Here is a 20,010-nt window from a genome sequence, read left to right as displayed (position 1 = left end):
TACCTGGCGTGAAATTGACTATCGACTTGATATTCTCCGTGCGACGAAGGGGGCACACGTGGAAGTTCATTGGCAAGGGTCATGAAACTTTTTGAGTCCATCTAACCATTTATGTCATTAATTTTAATCTATCTTTATTATTTTATGAGTTATAAAGCATCAAAATGGGTCCAGAACTTTATAAACACCCTGTATATCAGAATCACTACTTATAGCAAAATAATAAAGATAGCGAGGAATAAAACAAACACAATATATATAGGTATAAAAACGATACTAACAGTGTTTCTGACAGTTTTGAATGAAGAAAAAGAGAAAGAGGAAAATAGATCGTTTTGAATTCAAAAGCAAAATTTCATTTCTCCATATTATCTTGGAAAAAAGTGGAGATAGGAGAATAAAATCATCAGAAATGCTCTTGAGAAATAACGCGTCGTAATAAAAACGTCAATAGAAGCAAAAAATTTTAAGGAAAGAATAATAGAAAAAAACAGCTCTAAAAATCTCAGTTTTTCATATTACCACAATTTTGGGAAAAACTAGTCATAAAAGAAAAAAATTCTAGTAGAAATAGTTTAAAAAAACCGCTTCATTATATAAACAGAGGTAATAAAAAAATTTATAAAAGAAAAAATGGAAAAAAATAATTCTTAAAACAAAACTTAAAAGCCGCAAATTTTAGGAAAAAGCGATGATAGTAAAAATTTATCAAAAATAGACCTAAAAAATGTGCCGGAATAAAATCGCCGTTAAAAACAATAATTTAGAATTTAATTAGAATAAAAAAAAAAATTTAATTCCCAAAAGAAACCTGCATCACTGTAAATCTCAGTTTTTCGTATTGCAGCAAGTGGAGAGGAATAAAAAAAATAGTTTTATTCGTCATTAAAATCTTTTTTAGTCATCTTGTAACGTCTGTGAATGAAAGAATGAGTGGGAGACCGGGATTGCATGGTTGGTAGAGACTTCCCGTGTAGTAAATAGTGAATGGTGCACGTTAAGTCTGCTGGGTCACAAAATCCTCCATGTTTCCATAACAAATCATACTTCTGGGGGAAATAGATCGTTCTCTGGTTCAGGTCAGAATTATGATCTGTGTATGTATGAAAGGGTCCATCTTTTAAACGAGCAGTGACGTGTGTCTGAAGTCGCTTTCTGGCCATAAACGGATCCACTGAAAAGCAAAAAGCATACCCTCTGCTTCAAAATTATCTTGGTTACACCCAGCATGCTTGCTGGTATAGACAAGTGGCATTAGAAACAGCAACAATAATGTGTGAATGTAAGTTTTGGTAGCATCTTTCAGGCGTAATACAAGAAGTCGAAATCACTGATTTTTGAGCACGTGGCTCAATTTTTGAGGAAAAAGTAGCGTCAGGTGGCGAATGGCAAGCATTTGTTTAATCGCCATTTCTTACATATTTAGTCTCCCTGTGGCCGGTGTCAACTGATAATTCATCCTTACGTTTAGATGGCTAACTTTGGTTGACAGAGGTATAGGGAAAAATTGAACGCATATAACAGTTTTTTAATAAAATTTTTCTTCGAACAAATAAATAATAGTGACCACAGATTCAATATGTGTCGTAAGTTTATTATTATTTTAGAAGACTAAAATTTTATTCATATCTTACTGATTACTTTGCATTTTATAGGACAGGATGTTGTCTTTATGAAGGAGAATAGTATTTTGCGATTCATCATATCTCTGGTAAGAATTATACAGAAGTATTTCAATAAATTTTCAGCCCGTTCAAATATAATAAAAGTACCGAAAGTCGGAAAGGGCTCACTTTTTCAGGCAAAGTGGGAGGAAGGATATGAGCGATGTCTGATAACAAAAAGTGAAATAAATTCAAGCTCAAATTTACTGATATATCATAATTTAATTATTTTATGAATATTTGAAACGCATCATATATATATATATATATATATATATATATATATATATATATATATATATATATATATATATATATATATATATATATATATATATATATATATATATATATATATATATATATATATATATATATATATATATATATATAAATAACATGTAAATTTGGTTTAAAGTTACGACAAATAAACCCTCCGACAGTTTATGAAGTGAGCCCATGTTTTGGGGCAAAATTTCTTTCTAGATTAAAAGTCTCCAAAAACTTGTTTTAGCCATATTTTTTTCCAGATGGTGGGATAATGAAATTTTTTGCTGCTCCTACAGTTTCCTACATTTTTCGGCAAAATTTTACAGTTTTTATGAAATAAATGATCTAATACTTGTTTTGGCCATACTTTTTTTTATTAATGGGAGGGCTTACAAAACTCTTTGGTAGGATAGCTATTTTCTACAACGGATGAATATTTGAAGGCAGTATTCCAAATTTCAAAGCAAAAGTTATCTTACGCTTATTTTTTCTGTAACCTAAATTTGACTAATGGAATAATAAAAATTTTCGTTGGGAAGACAATTTTGTTCGATGGCCTAACTTCTGGGGGTGAATATATAATATTTCTTAAAATATAAGGAAGGATTACCATGTTCGGAGAAATTCAACTGTTATTGTGGATGCGGTGTCTATTTCAAAATGCTCGTATAATGTTAGTCTGCAATATTAACTATTACTTAATTAGAGGCATTTATGTTCCTGTTTACATAATTATTTTAAATTAAAATCCCACTAACAGTATCTTCTGCGCTTAGCTTGGTTTCTCAATTTTCTCACAATCGTTTTTTAAACTCTTGCACTTTAACTACAGCCATCTTTTACAAAATTTTCTTTAAAAAAAATTGGACAAAAAATTAGATTTAAGAAAACCTCTTACACTCAGATTCTTTTATGGCAAATTTAATTTGATAAAAAAATTTCCTTTTTAAAAAATAAGTAGTCTTAGATGTCAGCAATTTATTATTTCATTAAAAATTTTCACAATCAGATAATTATTTCTGCAATTTTTGTCTTTTAATATTACATAAATGATTGAATACTCAAAAAGTTTGACGCATCATTGAAAATTAGGAAAAGAGGTAACATAAATGGCTAAAAATCTCTTTTTCATTTTGATTATACGATAATAAAATGCTATATTATATCGTGAAAAGTCCAACTTTGATTACTATTTGATTCAATGCGGTACTGAAAAACAAGGAAAATATATGATTATTAAAATATTGTATGTCATATTTTTTCAGCTTTCGAAAACTATTGTATACAAATCACGTCTTAGCTTTTAACTCGTCTTAGCTTTAGAGTCGACGTCTTAGCTTTTAAGGGTAACTCAGAAGAATTTAAAAATCTTCGTGTTTATATTAACCATCATTTATATAAGCTTTCAAGAAAATAAAAAAGAATACACAATACAAATAAAGAGACATATTAATAAGGAACATATTTTTGTATACTAAAAAGAAATTATCTTCAAGACTTGCAGCATATTGGAAAAGAAGACAACATATTCGCCAAAAAAGGTAGTTTTCGTTCAGTCTAGGGCCTTTTAGTCAGGTTAAAGCCATTTTTGAAAGAAAAAAAATTGACTTTCATTATTGCAAAAAAATCCGCAATATATGTAAATTAAAATAATTAATTTTTCTGCTGAATGCATTTAAATTCAAGACGTAGACTTACGAAAAATAGATTAATTAATGAATTTTTAATTAATGAATTATAAATAACAATGTTAACCGTAACGTCCTGATAGGGAATGTCTGCTAATAATGATAATAAAAACATTTCTAGATTAATTTCCTGTAGTATTAAATGTATATACGTTTTATTAAAATGTCTCGATTAAGAACGGTGCATTTTCCATTTAAAATAAGAGTTTCTCAATAAATCTCAATGTAGCGAAGAATTAAATTTATTGAACTAAGGGTAAACCTTGCCAAATTGCGGCAAAAAAATAAAATTAAACATTGTACAATAAGCTAAATATTTCTGTTTTGCTTATAAATAGTTAAGTAGAAATTTCTTTTTTCGTATCTATGAATATGGTTTAATTTTGTGCGAATAGAGATTAAATTGATGAATTTTAGATGCAAATGTTTTACTGAAGCGTTCAAATAACAAATTACGCGTAATCGAAATTAAAAATAAGCATAGAATAAAGTAAATCTTAAAATTTAAAATAAAGAGTAAAATAAAAATTGCGTACAGAAATGCATAAAAAACAAGGCAACGCGAAAATATAAGGTGCAAAAATTAAAATATTTAGTGTGAGTAAAATTAAAAAAAAGAGTAAAAGAGAAGTAAAACTTGAAATATTAACTAGAAATTACAGCAGAGAATAAAGAGTAGAAAAATGTAAAATATCGGGAAAAGTTAAAGCGTAAAATATGAAGTAAAGTATTACGTAAAGAGTGAGATATAAAGTGAAGCATAAAGTAAAGAGAGGAAGGTAAAAATCGGAAAGTATAGAAAGTTAAATATAGAAAAAAAGTTAAGCAAAGTGGAATGTACAGCGTAAAGTAATGTGTAAAACATTAAGAAACGTGTAAAGCAAATAAAGCGTAAATTCAAGTGAGGCGTGTTATATACAGTAATGTGTAAAATCAAGCGTTAAATATCATATTAAATATAGAATAATATAAAGCAAGAAATTATATAAAAGTGTATCTTGTAAAGATGAAAATAAGGTTGAATTATGAAACAATGCTTAAATTAGAAAGTGTAAAAAAATATAAAATATAGTAAAAAGTAAAGTGTAAAGTAAGGAAGGCACTAAATAAAATATAGTAAAAAGCGCAGCATAGTTTAAAGTAAAGTATAAAGTAGAAGCGTCAAGTAAACTTAGCATGAAGTAAAGTATGAAGTAAAATAAAATGTGGAGTGCAAATTAAATCACAAAATGTAACGTAAAGAAAACAGCTAATAAAGTAAAGTTTGAAGTAAAAAGTGAAAAGCATAATTAAAAATTGTGTTAACTGGAAGGTAACCGTAGAATTAAATGTAAAGTAAAATGCATGTCAAGTAGCAAGTATAGTAAACCATAGAATATAAATTATAGAGTAAATTGAAAAATAATGTAAGTTTTGACTAGTATATATATATATATATATATATATATATATATATATATATATATATATATATATATATATATATATATATATATATATATATATATAGTTTTGACTAAAACTAATATAAGACCAAGAGTAAACTAAAATTAAAATAACTTGTGAAATATAGGGGCCACTTTTTCAAAATATATTTAATCCATATTATTTACGTAAGGCATTTCTCCAAACATCATATACACCACACGATTTATTACTAAAATTCTAAAAAAAAACCATATTCACTATAAATCTCGGTTTTTCACATTGTCGCAAATGGAGAAGATGAAAAAATTAGTTTTATTCGTCATTTTAATCTTATTTACATCACAAAACGAGAGAATTCTTCAAAGACCGGGATATTGTGGTTAGTAGAGAGCTTGGACCATGTTTAAGTGGCCGTGAGTTCGATCCTCGCTGGCCGAAGACTCCCCATTTAGCAAATGGTGACTAGTGCACTTTAACTCGGTCAGGTCACTAAGTCCTACATGTTTCTGTATTAAATCAAACTTCTGGGGGAACTGTTCGCTAGATCGTTCTCCAGTTCAGATCAAAATTATGATTGGTGGATGAATGAATGGGTCTACCTTTTTAATGGGCTGCGACGTGTGTGTGTGTCTGAAGTCACATTATCACCGTCAAACACAAAGTTGAAATCACTGACTTTTTAGCATATGGCTCATTTGTGCCTGGAAAAAGTAGCTTCAGGTGGCAGGCGATTGTTTAACATCCATATATTTAGTCTCGCTGTGGTACTGATAATTAATTCTTATACTTAGAGGGCTAACTTTGGTTGACAGAGGTATGAAAAATAATTGAGTATTGTAATAATATTGTAATACAGTGATGTAATAAAATGAAAAAAATTCGTATAAATAAGTATATAGTGACCTCATATTCATATGGGTCGTAAATGTATTATTATTTCAAAAGGCTGATATTTTATTTATATGTTATTGATTACTTTGCATTTTATAGGACAGGATGTTGTCTTTATGAAGATGTTGTCTTTATGAGTATTGTGTGATTCTTCATAGTTCTGGTAAGAATTATTTTCTGGTGTTTCAATAAATTTTCGGACCGTTCAAATATAGTGAAAGCACACAAAGACGGAAAAGGATTCTGGATTTGCTCACTTTTTCGGGCTAAGTGAGAGGAATGTTATGAGCAATGTCTGATAACAAAAATTGAAATAAATTCAAGCTCAAATTTACTATTATAACATAATTTCTTCTCTTGAGGATGGCATATAATTGGCAGGTATTTTGCGATGCATCATAATTTCTGGTAATAATATTATTTGTTAATTCTTTTCTGACAAATAGGGAGGAGGGAGTATAAGCAATGCTAACGTACGACATTGTAATAGGCTACGACAAGGAAAATACATACTTGAAGAATCTAGGTCATAAATTGTAATTTATTAGGGAAACGTTCAGTAAAAATAGTTTTAGTGGTATTTTTGACAAGTTGACTAACGAAAACAAATTGTGGGTCTGACAATTCCTTACGGTGAGCTATCTCATGGAGGCAAAATTCAAACTTTCTAAACATAAGAAAACGAAAAATTGCTTTTCCCAGAACTCTCTGGTTGGTAAAATAGCATATACTTGGGCAAACAATTTTCTACAAAGGGCAATCATCCGCTCTTAAAATTCAAACTTGTTTTGTCAAATTATGACATGAGATATAACATGAGATAATTACATGAGATATGTGCAGAGATAAAATTTTTCAAATAATATTTTTGTAGAAAAATGTAAATGTTAACTCAATGTTTAATATTTTTTTCTGTAACTTATAATTGATCTAGTAGAAGCATCCACGTTGAGAATCTATTTTTCCCTAAGATTGGTGGCAAGGTTCAAACTTTTTCCTACTTAATCAAGTCGCTATATTTTATGTATTTTTCTTTTTGCGCCATATCCTTTTTTTTTTTTTTTTTGCGGCTTCCTTCACGAAAACTTTTGGGCGAACTATTAGCTATAATTCGATAACGTTTTGAAGCACAATTCGAACTTGGAACTTAAATGACAAATTTAACCAAAAGTAAATTTTGTTGAAACTTTTTATGATTTTTTTGCTAAGCGAAATAGGGAAAAACTAGTCACAAATTGTTACCAGCCAGTGTCATTTTTTATGCTGGCCACTTTTTCAAAATTTGGAAATTTCAAACGATTAAAATAGCTATTCATATTATTTAAGTAAGGCATTACTCAAAATATAATTTACACTACACGGTTCATTTCTAAAATACAGAAAAAAATTTCTGTACCTTTTAAGTAATTTTATTTAAAATTTAAGCATAGTATAAGTAACGTTTTTATCTTATAAGCACAAGCGCTTAATCTTTTAAACCAGTAATGCTAGAGGAAATAAGTGTTAGTTTAGAATCGTGAAGTTTATTAGATACTGAACAAAACTGATATTGTTAGGGATAAATATAGCGCAATATATTTTATTAAATTATTTTTTTATCAACCATAAATTAAAACTTGATGTGTAATTAAGTTGATTTCTAGATGAGTCTTTGACAACGAAATTCTGTTCCCCTGAAATATTGATCTAGTGTAAAATAAAATTATTTAGAGTTTCATTATTCAAAAATGAAAAAAAATATTAAAAATGTTTAAAAAAATTAGTGAGAAATATAAAACTGAAAAAAATAGTTCTTTATTTGTAAAACAAAACTTAGAATCAGGAAATTTTAGAAAAAAACGTCGATAGAGCGAATCTATAAAAAACACTCAAAAATACCCAAGAATAAAATCGCCGTCATAAACAATTATAGTTTCTAGGACAAAAGTTACGTAAAACTTGTTTTGCAAAACTTTTTTCTCTTAGGGAAGCTAACGATTTCCTAAATTGAGTTAAGGGTTTGGTGATGAAATTCAAACTTGTGGTTTCGTACATTTTAAAAAACTTGTATTGGCCATAACTTTTAATGGTGGGAGTTAATGGAAGGAGTTTTAATGGAGGGAGTTGTTAAAGCAGCGTATGCTGTAAGAATTTTATGAAGTGAGCCTGTGATTTGGGGCAAAATTACCTTCTTGATTAAAACTTCGCAAAATCTTTTTTTACCCATATATTTTCTAGTTTTGATAACGAAAATTTTTGTAGAGCCAACAGATTCCTACAATTTTCGGCAAAATTTCACAGGTTTTTATGTAATAAATGAGCTAAAACTTGTTTCTATCATACTTTTTTTTATTGATAGGTGGGCTTACAAAACTCCTTGCTAGGATAGCGAGTTCCTACAACAAGCCAATGCTGTACCCTTGCTGCCGGGCTGACCGTAGGATGTTTTCGTGGTTTTCTACTTCATATAACTCAAATGTGGATAAATTCCATTAAAAAGTCCTTCCTGAAGGCTAGTTTGTCCCAATGCATGACCGCATATTGGAGCTGACATTGGCTACGGATTAAACGTTCAAGGAGGACTAGAAAATAAAATTAGCTGATGTTTAAAGGTAAAATATTGTCCTTTATTTGTCAAAAGTTAGCTAAAACTTATTTTGGCACTTATCGCGGGCTAACGTCTGAAGGTTAAATGCAAATTTGTTGTATTTGGGTCATAAATTGTAGAGGTAAGGAAGGGAATTTCTTTCCCACTGAGCCAATGTGATTTTCTTTGACAATTTTATTTTATAACCGTCGTTGAACCGCAGACCCAATTTTGGATTAACGACTTCAAATACGTAGCCTTGTAATTTTGAACCCCAACCAGAAGACACGAGATCAAGTATTTGGAGAAATTTACCTTTATGGAGACTTTTTTTTTTACAGAACTATCACTTATTCGCATTAAACTGAGAGGAACACCTTCCACGGTTAATCTGACGGCAAGGGGACTTTAACCCATGAATCCGTCTGCCATTGAGGATATTTTTCGCCAGGACTAGGGTCGATGCATGCCGGTCGCGGAATTCGAATCGACCAGTCATCGCAGGAATTGGAACCCGTTTCACCTCATTGGAGCGCTCTATGCTCTGAGCCATCAGGGCATTCAAACTATGCCCTACATATTGCCTTTAAATATACCAATTGTGCAATTTCCTTTTAGTTTTTTTTACTAGTAACATGTTAAAACACGATATGAATAACTGGAGCTGCGATTAATAATTAAGCATAAAACTATACTTTGTAAGAGTAAAAGTTGGTAATGTGTAAAAGCCAACATGAGAAACAAAAATACTTAATAGCTCAGATCCATCTTAGTAATTCGGATCTTAGGTTCAAAATAAATAATTGGTCATAATTTAATAGATTTTTCCAAAATCTTTTGTCTTCTCATCCAATGAATTATTTTTTCTCGACAAAGCCAACCAATCACTCATTTTCTTGAATCGCTGACATCAAAATCGTTACAATTGTTGCATTGATGCTAATTTTCTGAATTTCATTTTAATCATTTTAGCATATTTTATTGAAAAGAAAAAGGTTCTTTTATGAACCAACTAGATGTTAACATTAAATGTTTCTGTTTGTAACTATTTGATTTTTGGTTCAAAGTTCGAATTGTGTAATAATCACAATGTCGAAAGTTCGTAATTGTTGCTTACATTCCAGAGATGATATTTTCGAAACTGTTTCTCCTTTTACCCTAAAAAGCTGGCAAATACCAAGGAATGTATGAAAAAGGTGCTAAATGATTTTTAAACTTAGAATAGAAATTTTTGTTATCTATATTTGTTTATTGGAAAGAAGGAAAACGAAACTTTGTTTGTTTTTTTCTGTTCTGCACTGTACAGGTTTCAAGTTGGGCAACCAGATGACCAAAATTTTAAACTTAATATTAAGTGAATAAGACATCATTTCCAAGGTAAAATATTTAAGAATTAGAAATAATGACTTATGCCTTAATATCAACTTTCATTAAGTTAGACAATTAATTGAAGGGCAGCATCATTTGAAATTTTTAACTGTGGTAAGTGAATTTCTAACAAAGTACAGTTTTTTTTTTAAAAAAAATTCACACTAATACTGGAAAATGGAAGAAATAATAATTAAAGTGAACTGTAACAAAACAGGTTATTAACAGACACAAATGTGACATTTCACACTTTGATTTACAAAAACAAATTCTCATACACTTATGTTTCTTGGTATCGCACGTAAAATATCATAATTAATCATACGGTGCAACTAAGATTTAAAAAAATTAAATTATTTTTCTGTTTTTTTTTCCTGTTCAAAGCAAGATTTTGATAATAATAAGTATTTTTATTGTAAATTAATAATTGGTTTTGCATCAGACACCACAGCTTTTCTTTTTATTACATTTGTTTTAATTTATTTCCATCTCTTATTTTGCTTTTTTTATGAAATGAAATATGAATGGAAACCATTTAAATATTCCCTTAGGTTAATTTCCAATAATGTATTCCAAATAATGTATGTTCACTTCAATAACCTAATAAAATTTGTTTAACTATGCTGTGTTTTAAGTTAATAATATAAATAACTTAAAATAAAAAAATATGTATAAAAACTTCATCGATCAATTTTTAAGTTAATTTGCTTATTTATTCGATGCAAGCAACTCAGTTTTACTTTTTTGAGAAACAATTTAACTTTATCAATCATTTTACTTAGATCTTGAAAAATTTATGTATTTAGAGAAAAAAAAATTCAGAGCATTCTACAGTTATTTATTTTTTTTGAGTAAAGAAAAACAATTTTTTAAAAAAAAATTTGAACTTACTTGCATAGCAAACTTAAATAATATCTCGCATCCTATTCAGTTATTAGGTGATTGGAATAAATATTTTCAGTAGTTATTGGGACTGTAATTGGCAAATGAAACTGTAGAAGGGGTATTAAAAAGGGATAAAAATGAATTCTGGAATTCACATAAAATTTTATAGCCAGAAAAAATTTTTATAGACTAATAATACAGTAAAAGAATTTTTTCCCCTTTTAATGTACAGTGACATCTTTTTCAATAGATTTTTTTTATTGTATATAAAAATAATGCAACTTCTTGTCATTTTTTCCCCACTTCTGTATTAAAAAAAAGAAGAAAAATTCAGCGACAGATTTTTTATTCCAGAATTTTTTAAATTATTAAGTTTAAGGAAATATTGCTTAAATATGAGTTTTATTTACATTGTTGTTAATATACCTTGCGCAATTAAAATTAGTGATTTTTCAACTAACTTTTACAAGATGGAAAATGTATAATGCACATTGATTCTTCCATTCCAGCAGGAAATAGAACACAATTTTAATTTTTTTTGGGTCACTGTATTTTGTACAAAAACTACAAAACTAACAATTTAAAACATTTTTATTCGCTAAAAGTAATATATTCTACAAGCTAAACATATTATATTCTTCACATCTATTCAAGATGATATATGAAAAAAAATAACATTTTAAGTAAAATACTCTATAATATTGACACCTTTCTTGTACCCACCTGCACTTTATGAGAAAAAAAAACACGCTGACCTGGAAGTTTTAAGATTCTTACTGGAAAACCTGGAAAAATCGGGGAAATTTGAAACCTGATTTGAGTGGCCACCCTGGTTTTAGCACATTATCAAAAAGTTCAAGTTTTGTTTTTACTTATTTCAAAATAATTTAACAAAAAAAATTATTTTTAAAAAAAATATATTTCGATGAATTTTATTCTGTGCACTATATGCCATAAACTGAATTGGTATTTTTAAAACATATTATCTTTTTAAAAACACAGTTCCGTCCTATTTTGTTAATAGCGTATGTTTTTTTTCCTTAACAGATTGATGCTATGAAAAAAACAGAAAGAGGAACGAGAAATGGAATTAGAGGTTTGTTGTTAAAAATTTAAATTGATTTTGTCAAATAGTTAGTCTTTTAATTTGTTAAGATTTTATTTCCGTATATTGATACTAAATTTAGAGTATGCTATTGTTTGAACAATTAAATTTATGCTAATTTAGATACAAGAAAAGGAACTGAATGAAAAGCGGATGGAATTGAATGAGTTAAAGAAAGAAGAGTCTGAGATGGAAAGCAAACTCAATTCAAGCAAAACTCAACTTGATGCATTGACTTCTTCTTTACAAAGTAGCACCCTTCAGATAAGTCAAGTAAATAATTTTATAATACTTAATATTGTTTATTAAATTTTAGTTTATTTTTAAAAACACTTGTAATAATAAAAGACAAATATTTCACTTTAATGTGATAACAATAGTAAATTAAAAACAATGTATGAAAACACAAATGCATCATTCTCGCTCAATCTAATATTTTCTCCGTTTCATTTTACTTATTTGGTTCGAAGAATGAGTTTGAGGCACTGAAATTTATCCACTGTCAAAGACACAATAAAACCTTTATACTTGTCTCTACTTATTTGTTATTTTTTATTTTTTAAATAAATTTAAAGCTCATTTTATTATTTGCTTTTTATGGGGAAGAAAAAGATGTAAACACAGCCTTATTTTATCCTTTTTCTATTTATTTTTTTTCAAAATAAATTTCAAGCTTATGTAAGCAATTTAATTTTTTGTATATTTGATAAACTGATAATTCACGAAAATTGTACTTATTATATATTCCTACGCTATGATTTTCAATTATATTCTCTACTGCATTATTATGTTGTTGAAAATTGAGCTTTGAACTACTTGTTGAAAAAACTTGGCAGCTTAAAATATTTACAACTTAATTCGTCTTAGTATATTTTTTGTTGAAAACAATTAAAGTTGCCTTGTTTGTGCATTTTTGTCCAAATTAAAATTAGAAATGATCAAACACAAGACCAAATACAATACAGCACGGGCCAATGAGCGAAGCTATCAAGGATATGGATAAGCAATTTAATTTTTTGTCTGTCTGTTAAAGTGATAATTCTCTAAAATTGTAATTATTATACTCCTTGCCTTCAATTTTCAATTATATATCCTTTTGCTGCATTTGTAAGTTTTTGAAAAACAACTTCTTAATGATAAACTTGATATCTTAAAATACTTCATTTGAATGTAGATTGTTTTGTTGAAGACAATTACTTAACTTTCCTTGTTTCTTTACTTTTCTTCTAGATTAAAATTAAAATTGACCAAATACAAGAGCAACATAGGTTAAAAGAGTGAAGCTATCAAGGATATAGATAATGTGCTTTCTTTTGTTGATTTCCAAAATATATCAAACTTTACTATGTATGGCTTTTCTACACCTAATGATGACAGAGCCTATATTTCACCAACATGTAAGTATGCATTTAGTTTTGATTAGATTATTTATCACTTAGAAAAATGCATTGTGTTTATCTTTCGTTCAGACCATAAAGGTCCATGTAAGTTTTAATTATTATAATTTGTTATAATTTGTTGTTAATTATAATAATATAAAAAAGAAATTCTAATTTCAAATAATAAATACAGTGCTTACATTTCTGTTCTAATTTTAAACTGTATAATTTTTATAAATAATTATCAAACATCTAAGTGATAAAGGCAATCCCTTTATTTTACAAGATGGCAAATTTCTGGTATGTTGGGAGTATAAGTCGTTTACAGAAACCTAAGATAAAAGCTTTTAAAATTTAAAAACATTAAAAGAAAAGAGACAAGTCTCCATAATTTTCCATTCAAACCATTACACTGTTAACTTATTGATTCCAACACATATGATGTCCTTGAATCTTAAGATTTTTAGCTTTATGGTACATTTAAAAATGTTTTTACATCATGTTTTATTTTTTGAAATACTCTTGAAAAAGATATTTTGATTTTTTATATTTTTCATGTTTTTTTCTGGTTATAAGTATTGTTTTTTAAAAGAAAGCCTTAATATGCAAAATGTTATGAAAGAAAAAGAAAATTAATTGTATATAACATATTAAAATAGTTTTTGAAAGGGGTAAATCCATACACAGTTATTCATATCTATCACATCGATTATAAATGCATCAATATTTCTCGCTCAATTAATGTCCATCTTCACTACTTGTTTATAAGTGAATTTTAGCGGTTCAAAAATATGATATATGGGTGATTCTCACAAAACCTGACAATTCGGACCAAAAAATTTCTTCAAATTTAAAGACTTCAAAGTAATCTAAATTTTTTTTCGAATACTTCTTTAGCTACACTTATTAATATCTTATAGACATCAGTGTAGTTTATTGACACTTGTTGGAGAAAAGAAAATAAAATAGAAATTCACCAAATCTTGAATGCCAGGAAAATGTCATATTACCTTAGAAGTTTAAAAAACAGTCATTTTAGGTTAATAGTAAGTAACTCAACTTAAGCCTTTATGTTAGATGGACCATAAATTGCTTAAATTAATTATTTTTATCCACTGTAGAAAGAAACAAAACATTTTTTGTTGCTGATATGTACAGAATAAAATTGTGTATAATAATCATTCATTAAATAAATAAATAACTTTGATTAGATCCAAGCATATTACAATCATTCATAAACTTGGTCTTAGGTTAATATTTGCTTTCCCTCTTTACAGTATTAGCAGTTAAAAAGAATTTCTGGTAACACTTCAATGTCCTGGTATTCAGAGGCCAGGAAAATGACAGCCTGGATAATGACAAATTCGCCATTTTATGGCATGTAACTTTAGTTTAATTTAATATTTTGGCCGAAGACGTTTATATTCTGCAGTAAACAACAGTATTTCTTAAAATAACTCAGATGAATCTATGTAGTTTTTGTTATTAATGATTTCAAGAAGCCAGGAAAATGACAGCATAAAAGTCTACTAATCTTGAAAAAATTTTTGAAATAGATTTTGAGCCAGAAAATTGGTTCTTTTATTCATGCAACAAGACATGTTCAGATAGGAGGATATCAAACCAATCTATTAACATAAGATATTGATTCCTGGCTCTATCTATTTCGGTTATAAATCACTAAATAAAAGTAGCCAGGAAAATGACAGATTTTCATGGGACAAACAAATAATTGACAGAAAAAAAATTTTTAAACGAAGTTTTAGTAAACAATACCCTCTGCGTATGTTCTAGAAATGCTTACATAGGATAAGATAAAAAAAAATTAGATTTTGAAAAATGTATGGGAAGTTTTGAAGCTAGTTATTATTGGAAATATTGTTTGGGACTTGCCAGGAAAATGACATTTTGATATTCAATTTAATTTTTTAAGTATACAAAACAGTCAATGCTAGTGCAAAGTCATTTTAAAATGCTAACAGCAATGATATTTATTAATATTTTTTTTTAAAAAAAGTTCTTTTAGTATTATAGTATTAGATCTTGGAGCAAGGGACAGTGAATTGCCATGTTTCGTGAGAATCACCCATATACATTTTGATATATGGTATTTTAATTATTCTACTCTTGTGTGTTTCTTTAAAAGACAACGCCTTAGAGCGTCCCTTTTTTTAATAAGTACTGGTCTCATGACTTTGACCTAGTCATATTTAGTTATTTTTGATGATTGTTACATTTGTGTTTGGTGCAGTATGACCAATTCTGATTCTTCTGCCATTAAGCTTTACATATATTGTAATCCATAAAAAAAAAGTTCGTATTATCACCTATATGGGCTTTTATTTTGCTTCAACAATTTTCTTTTAAATTTTTACTTTCTCCTTTACTGAATGCATTGTATCATATTTCATACATTCAATGGTTTGTGTTACTTCCATAATTAAAAGGGAAAATTTTCTTGCTGAGCATGATTAAAAATATACACTAAGTGCAAGGGCAGAAATTCTTTTATGCGTCTGGGCTTTTCAGCTTTATTCGAAGTTCAATCTTTTTTTTTTTTTCATATTCAAAAGGTAGTTTTCGAGTGCTTACTGTAATCAACTTTAAGAAAATAGTGAATGAACTTTGAAGTATTCGATATAATCACTTTACTATTCCACAAATGTGCAAAAAGTGCCTGACTGCATCAGTGATTTATAAAAAATGTGTTTTGTTTCAAAAAGTTAGTTTTCAGTTTATACATCATTTAATCCCTCTTTTAGAAACAAAAATGGTTTATATTTCTCAGAAAATATTTGTTTATACAATGATATTTATTAAATTTTTATTATTGTTGTTTTTTGCTATTGAATTGGCAGATGTTAAATTAGTTAGATTATACAAGTCTGAATTTATTATTTTTATTTTTTTTTTCTTCATAAATTACGTTAAATCGAATTTATACTTTCCAAATTATCGAATTTATGCAACTTCGTGATAACTCAATTTGTTGGAAATTTGGATACTGAGATTTAGTTTCTGCACACTACGAATATCAAAATCTATATGGTTAGTCTGAAAGTATTCGCAATTATTTTTATAGTAGTACTTTGATTCAATTTTAGACTATATAAAACTGCATTTGTGATTTAATTAGTTAAATAATTTTTTAAAATACATGAAATATTTTTAAGGTCCCAAAACCCTTTGATGAAGTTGGACCAGCTGTAACTACACCTCTCAATGATTTTCAGGTAATCATAGTTTCCCATTTATTTCTTTGAAGAGAAATTTTTAAATCTTTCTTATTATTCACAAAATATGCACCACGTTTGTGTTCCAAACATGTGGCCTCATGTTCTCTATGAGGCATTAAAAGAATTATATCAATTCAAGCATACTTATAGCACTAATTATTACTCAACATGTAAATATGTGGAAATCAAATTGGAAAATAATTTTGAAATACAGTCGGACCTCCATTTAACGAAGGCGCTAAATCCCAATAATGAATTCGTTATATGGAAATTCATTAAATAGAAAAATCACCTTTTGAAATATTATTTGCAGGTTTTATATTCATAAACACCAGACATAATTAAAATAGCAATTGATACACCTTTATCTTTCATAGTAGTATTTGCTATTTATTCTATAAATCTCAACCATAAAAGAAATCTGCATGGAAAGCAATCATAGAGCAAAACATTATCCAGTATCATGTTACATATATTTTCAACTAAAAAAAGCTACATTTATGCACAAAACTATATCTGCATTTACTATAATAGTAATTTTAAACATGCGTTCTTAAGTTTAACAGATTTTATCCGTTAATTTTGTTTTCGCTTGAAATGCAAACAAAAAGGGATTTTACTCTATAAAAGTTACGTGGCTTCGAAAATCAATCGAAGGTCATTTCCCTTATAAAATGCGTTGAACAAGTTTGAAATGTTCTGAAATATTTTGGGAAATAGCTGTTCATAGCTATTAATATTAAAAATTCTACTGCTGACATTTTTATTATGGCTTGGAGACACTATAATTTTAATATATATATTTTTAAAGGCTTTTATTACGTCTTTTTATTTTATATGAAAATTTTATTTTGTCTTATTGGAGAATTTTATTTTAACTTTTTACTAAATTTTTATTGAACCTTTGAATCCTGCATTTATCTTAAAATTGCTGGTATCTAAACCACTCATTGATAATGGCAATTTTTATTTGATTCGCTTTTTTAAGAGTTATAAAGTTTTAGTTATAAATTATTTCCTTCTTTGAGTTAAAAATCTTGCTCTTTGCTTTTAACTCTAATGATTTTGTTACACTCTTCAAATGACATTTTGTACTATAAATAGTTTTTGCATAATTAAGGTTTAAATTATTATTATGTGAAGTTTATTTTTTATTTAATTTAATAAAACTGCATTTATGTATGTTTCAGCTTTATAGTTTGTTTCACTTAAAAAAATTTTAATGATAATAAAATTTTGATTGATAATTAATGCTATTCAGGAATATATAGTGTCTAGAATTTTCTCTTATTTTATAGATCCTTTTGTTGGTACTAATGTTGCAGCAGCAGCTAGTGATCCTTTCAGTGGAGACCCTTTCGTAAGTGCTTTTAATGTAACTGCATCACAATAAGAAAAAAGTGAGAGTATGGATTTGAATATTTTAAACAATTTCTTTTATTTTGATTATTTCAAATTTTTAACAGTTATTAATAATTGGTTGTTATGCAATACACATATACATTACTATTTCCATTTCCATTCTAACTGCCAATGATTTTCTGTAAATTCTGCGGGTCTTAACTTTTGTTTCTGATTGCTGAAACTTTGACAAACACAATATTAATTAGTAAAATAATAATCATTTGACTAAAATTAATATTATCAAAGTTTTTTTTATCCTTATCGTTTTTCAAAAACATGACAACTTATATAAAGCGAATTAAATGTTTTATTTTGATAATATTGCATATATTAGAAACTTTGAATACAATTGATCAAATATGCAGTTCGTTCAGAATTTACAAATTATTAAATACTATAAATAATGTTTCCTAGGGAGGTAAATTATGGAAAAACAGCTATTTGACTCTGCAAATGCGTAACTTTAGATATTATTCTTGAATTTCTTTATATTTTATATGTTTTTTATTGTCAAAACTCTATAAAAATAGAATTGAATCAAAATTTATAGTTTAAGGTTTTTGAATTTATTTTTCCTTTTCGTAAATTGGTTTAAAAAATACATTTCTTATTAGTTTTAATTTAGTTTACTGTATTCTACATTTTTAAGCATAATTAATTCTAAAAAAATTTCAATACATATAAATTCCATTTCACATATTTCTTTTGCTTAAAACTTATGATTCTTATAATATTCGAGCAAAAAGTTCCGTTATATACTGGTTTTAAAAATTAAGAGGAAATTTTAGATGTAATGGATTATATCCAGAACTACTGTATAGATTTTAGTGAAATTTACTATCAACATAATTAATGTAATGCAAATTTAATGACCTTTCAACAAATATAATGCCTTTTACATGATCATGTGTATCACTCATGTGAGTTCAAAGGATGAAATAGTGGATAAAAAAATGTAATAAAAAATAGGTTAATATGGTCCTGCATATGGAATAAGCCTAGAATTTATTTTGCTCCAAAGCATCTATCTAGAATGAGATAATCTAGATATGAGAAAATTAAATTTCATCTATCTAGATATGAAGAAATTTACCTTTCATGCAATAGTTTTTTAAATGGAGGGCCTAGGGAATTGGACAGAGCCACAGTTATTTAAAGAAAAGTGTAAACGTTTTGAAGCAGTAAAAAATGTTAAGAGGAATCTGTCAAAACCTCCAGTGGGTTAATGTATTGGGTAGTTTTCAAGTTCTTGGGGCAGTTGGTCATGATCATCTAGCAATATTGATTTCAGTCTCTTGAGTTTTTTTTTTTTTGGGAGAGATATCGCACGCTTAAATTGCTCTCTAGAGTGTACCAAGCATGCTTTATAGAGATCATGTCCAGAAACCTGATTATCAAATCTACTCGACCAAAATCTGCACTTTTTCAGAAAATTGTCTACCAGGTGAGCTCTATGTTGTCATGTGCTACCTTAAAATGAAACAGGGATAACCTCATCTCTGAAAAGGCAAACAAAGAGTATCAAGGGCTCTTTTTTATACCTAGTCAAAGTGCTAGTTTGTAAAAGATAAAGGGGGTCTGCAGCTATTCAGCATACTGCTTACTCGGACCACGAACACTAAACGTCCATAATTGTAAATTTCTTAATCATTACACTGGTAACATTAGAGAATAGATAGTGGCGCTTTTGTTCAAAAGTGAAACTCTTTCATATGAAGAGAATCAGTGGTTTGCCAAAACTTCTCATGTATCTGAGAAAACAACCATTATGTTTGCCCTGTGTTTGCCTTTTGGTGGATACAGTTGACCCAAATTTGATTTAGATCCAGTTTTGATTTTAAACAGTCAACCTCAAAGAAGTCAGATAGACTGCGATTTTCTAAAAAATGAAAATATAGACTTAATAGATTATCCAGCAAAAACTTAAGATCTCGACTTTATGAAATATGTGTGAAATGCTCTGGGAAGAGCAATTAAAACTTGCAGGCACCCTCAGACAACCATCTGGACCCTGAAAATAGTGTTGAATAATTGAGACCGATTTCTACTTAGCTGATTTATTTCCACCGTTTTTGTTTGAGAATGTATTGTATGTCTGTATTGTATATATGTATTGTCTGTATGTA

The 20,010-nt window shown here is 28.0% G+C and overlaps 1 long non-coding RNA gene across 1 annotated transcript in view; it reads left to right on the top strand.

Moving 5' to 3' along the window:
* LOC147816879 (uncharacterized) overlaps positions 1-16,478 on the top strand; it is a 29,098-nt gene extending 12,620 nt beyond the window's left edge. Inside the window, exons 4-10 of the long non-coding RNA XR_015429352.1 lie at positions 1,656-1,711; positions 6,041-6,104; positions 8,280-8,532; positions 11,808-11,856; positions 11,989-12,138; positions 13,096-13,262; positions 16,418-16,478. This is a non-coding gene — a long non-coding RNA (uncharacterized LOC147816879). The remainder of the gene's footprint in view (positions 1-1,655; positions 1,712-6,040; positions 6,105-8,279; positions 8,533-11,807; positions 11,857-11,988; positions 12,139-13,095; positions 13,263-16,417) is intronic.
* Positions 16,479-20,010: the final 3,532 nt, after the last annotated feature.

The sequence above is a fragment of the Parasteatoda tepidariorum genome, chromosome 1, assembly GCF_982258835.1.
Source record: "Parasteatoda tepidariorum strain Cologne lab strain chromosome 1, Ptep-v5.0, whole genome shotgun sequence".
NCBI classification, from domain to species: Eukaryota; Metazoa; Arthropoda; class Arachnida; order Araneae; family Theridiidae; genus Parasteatoda; species Parasteatoda tepidariorum.
This window is presented reverse-complemented; position numbering and strand designations above follow the sequence as displayed.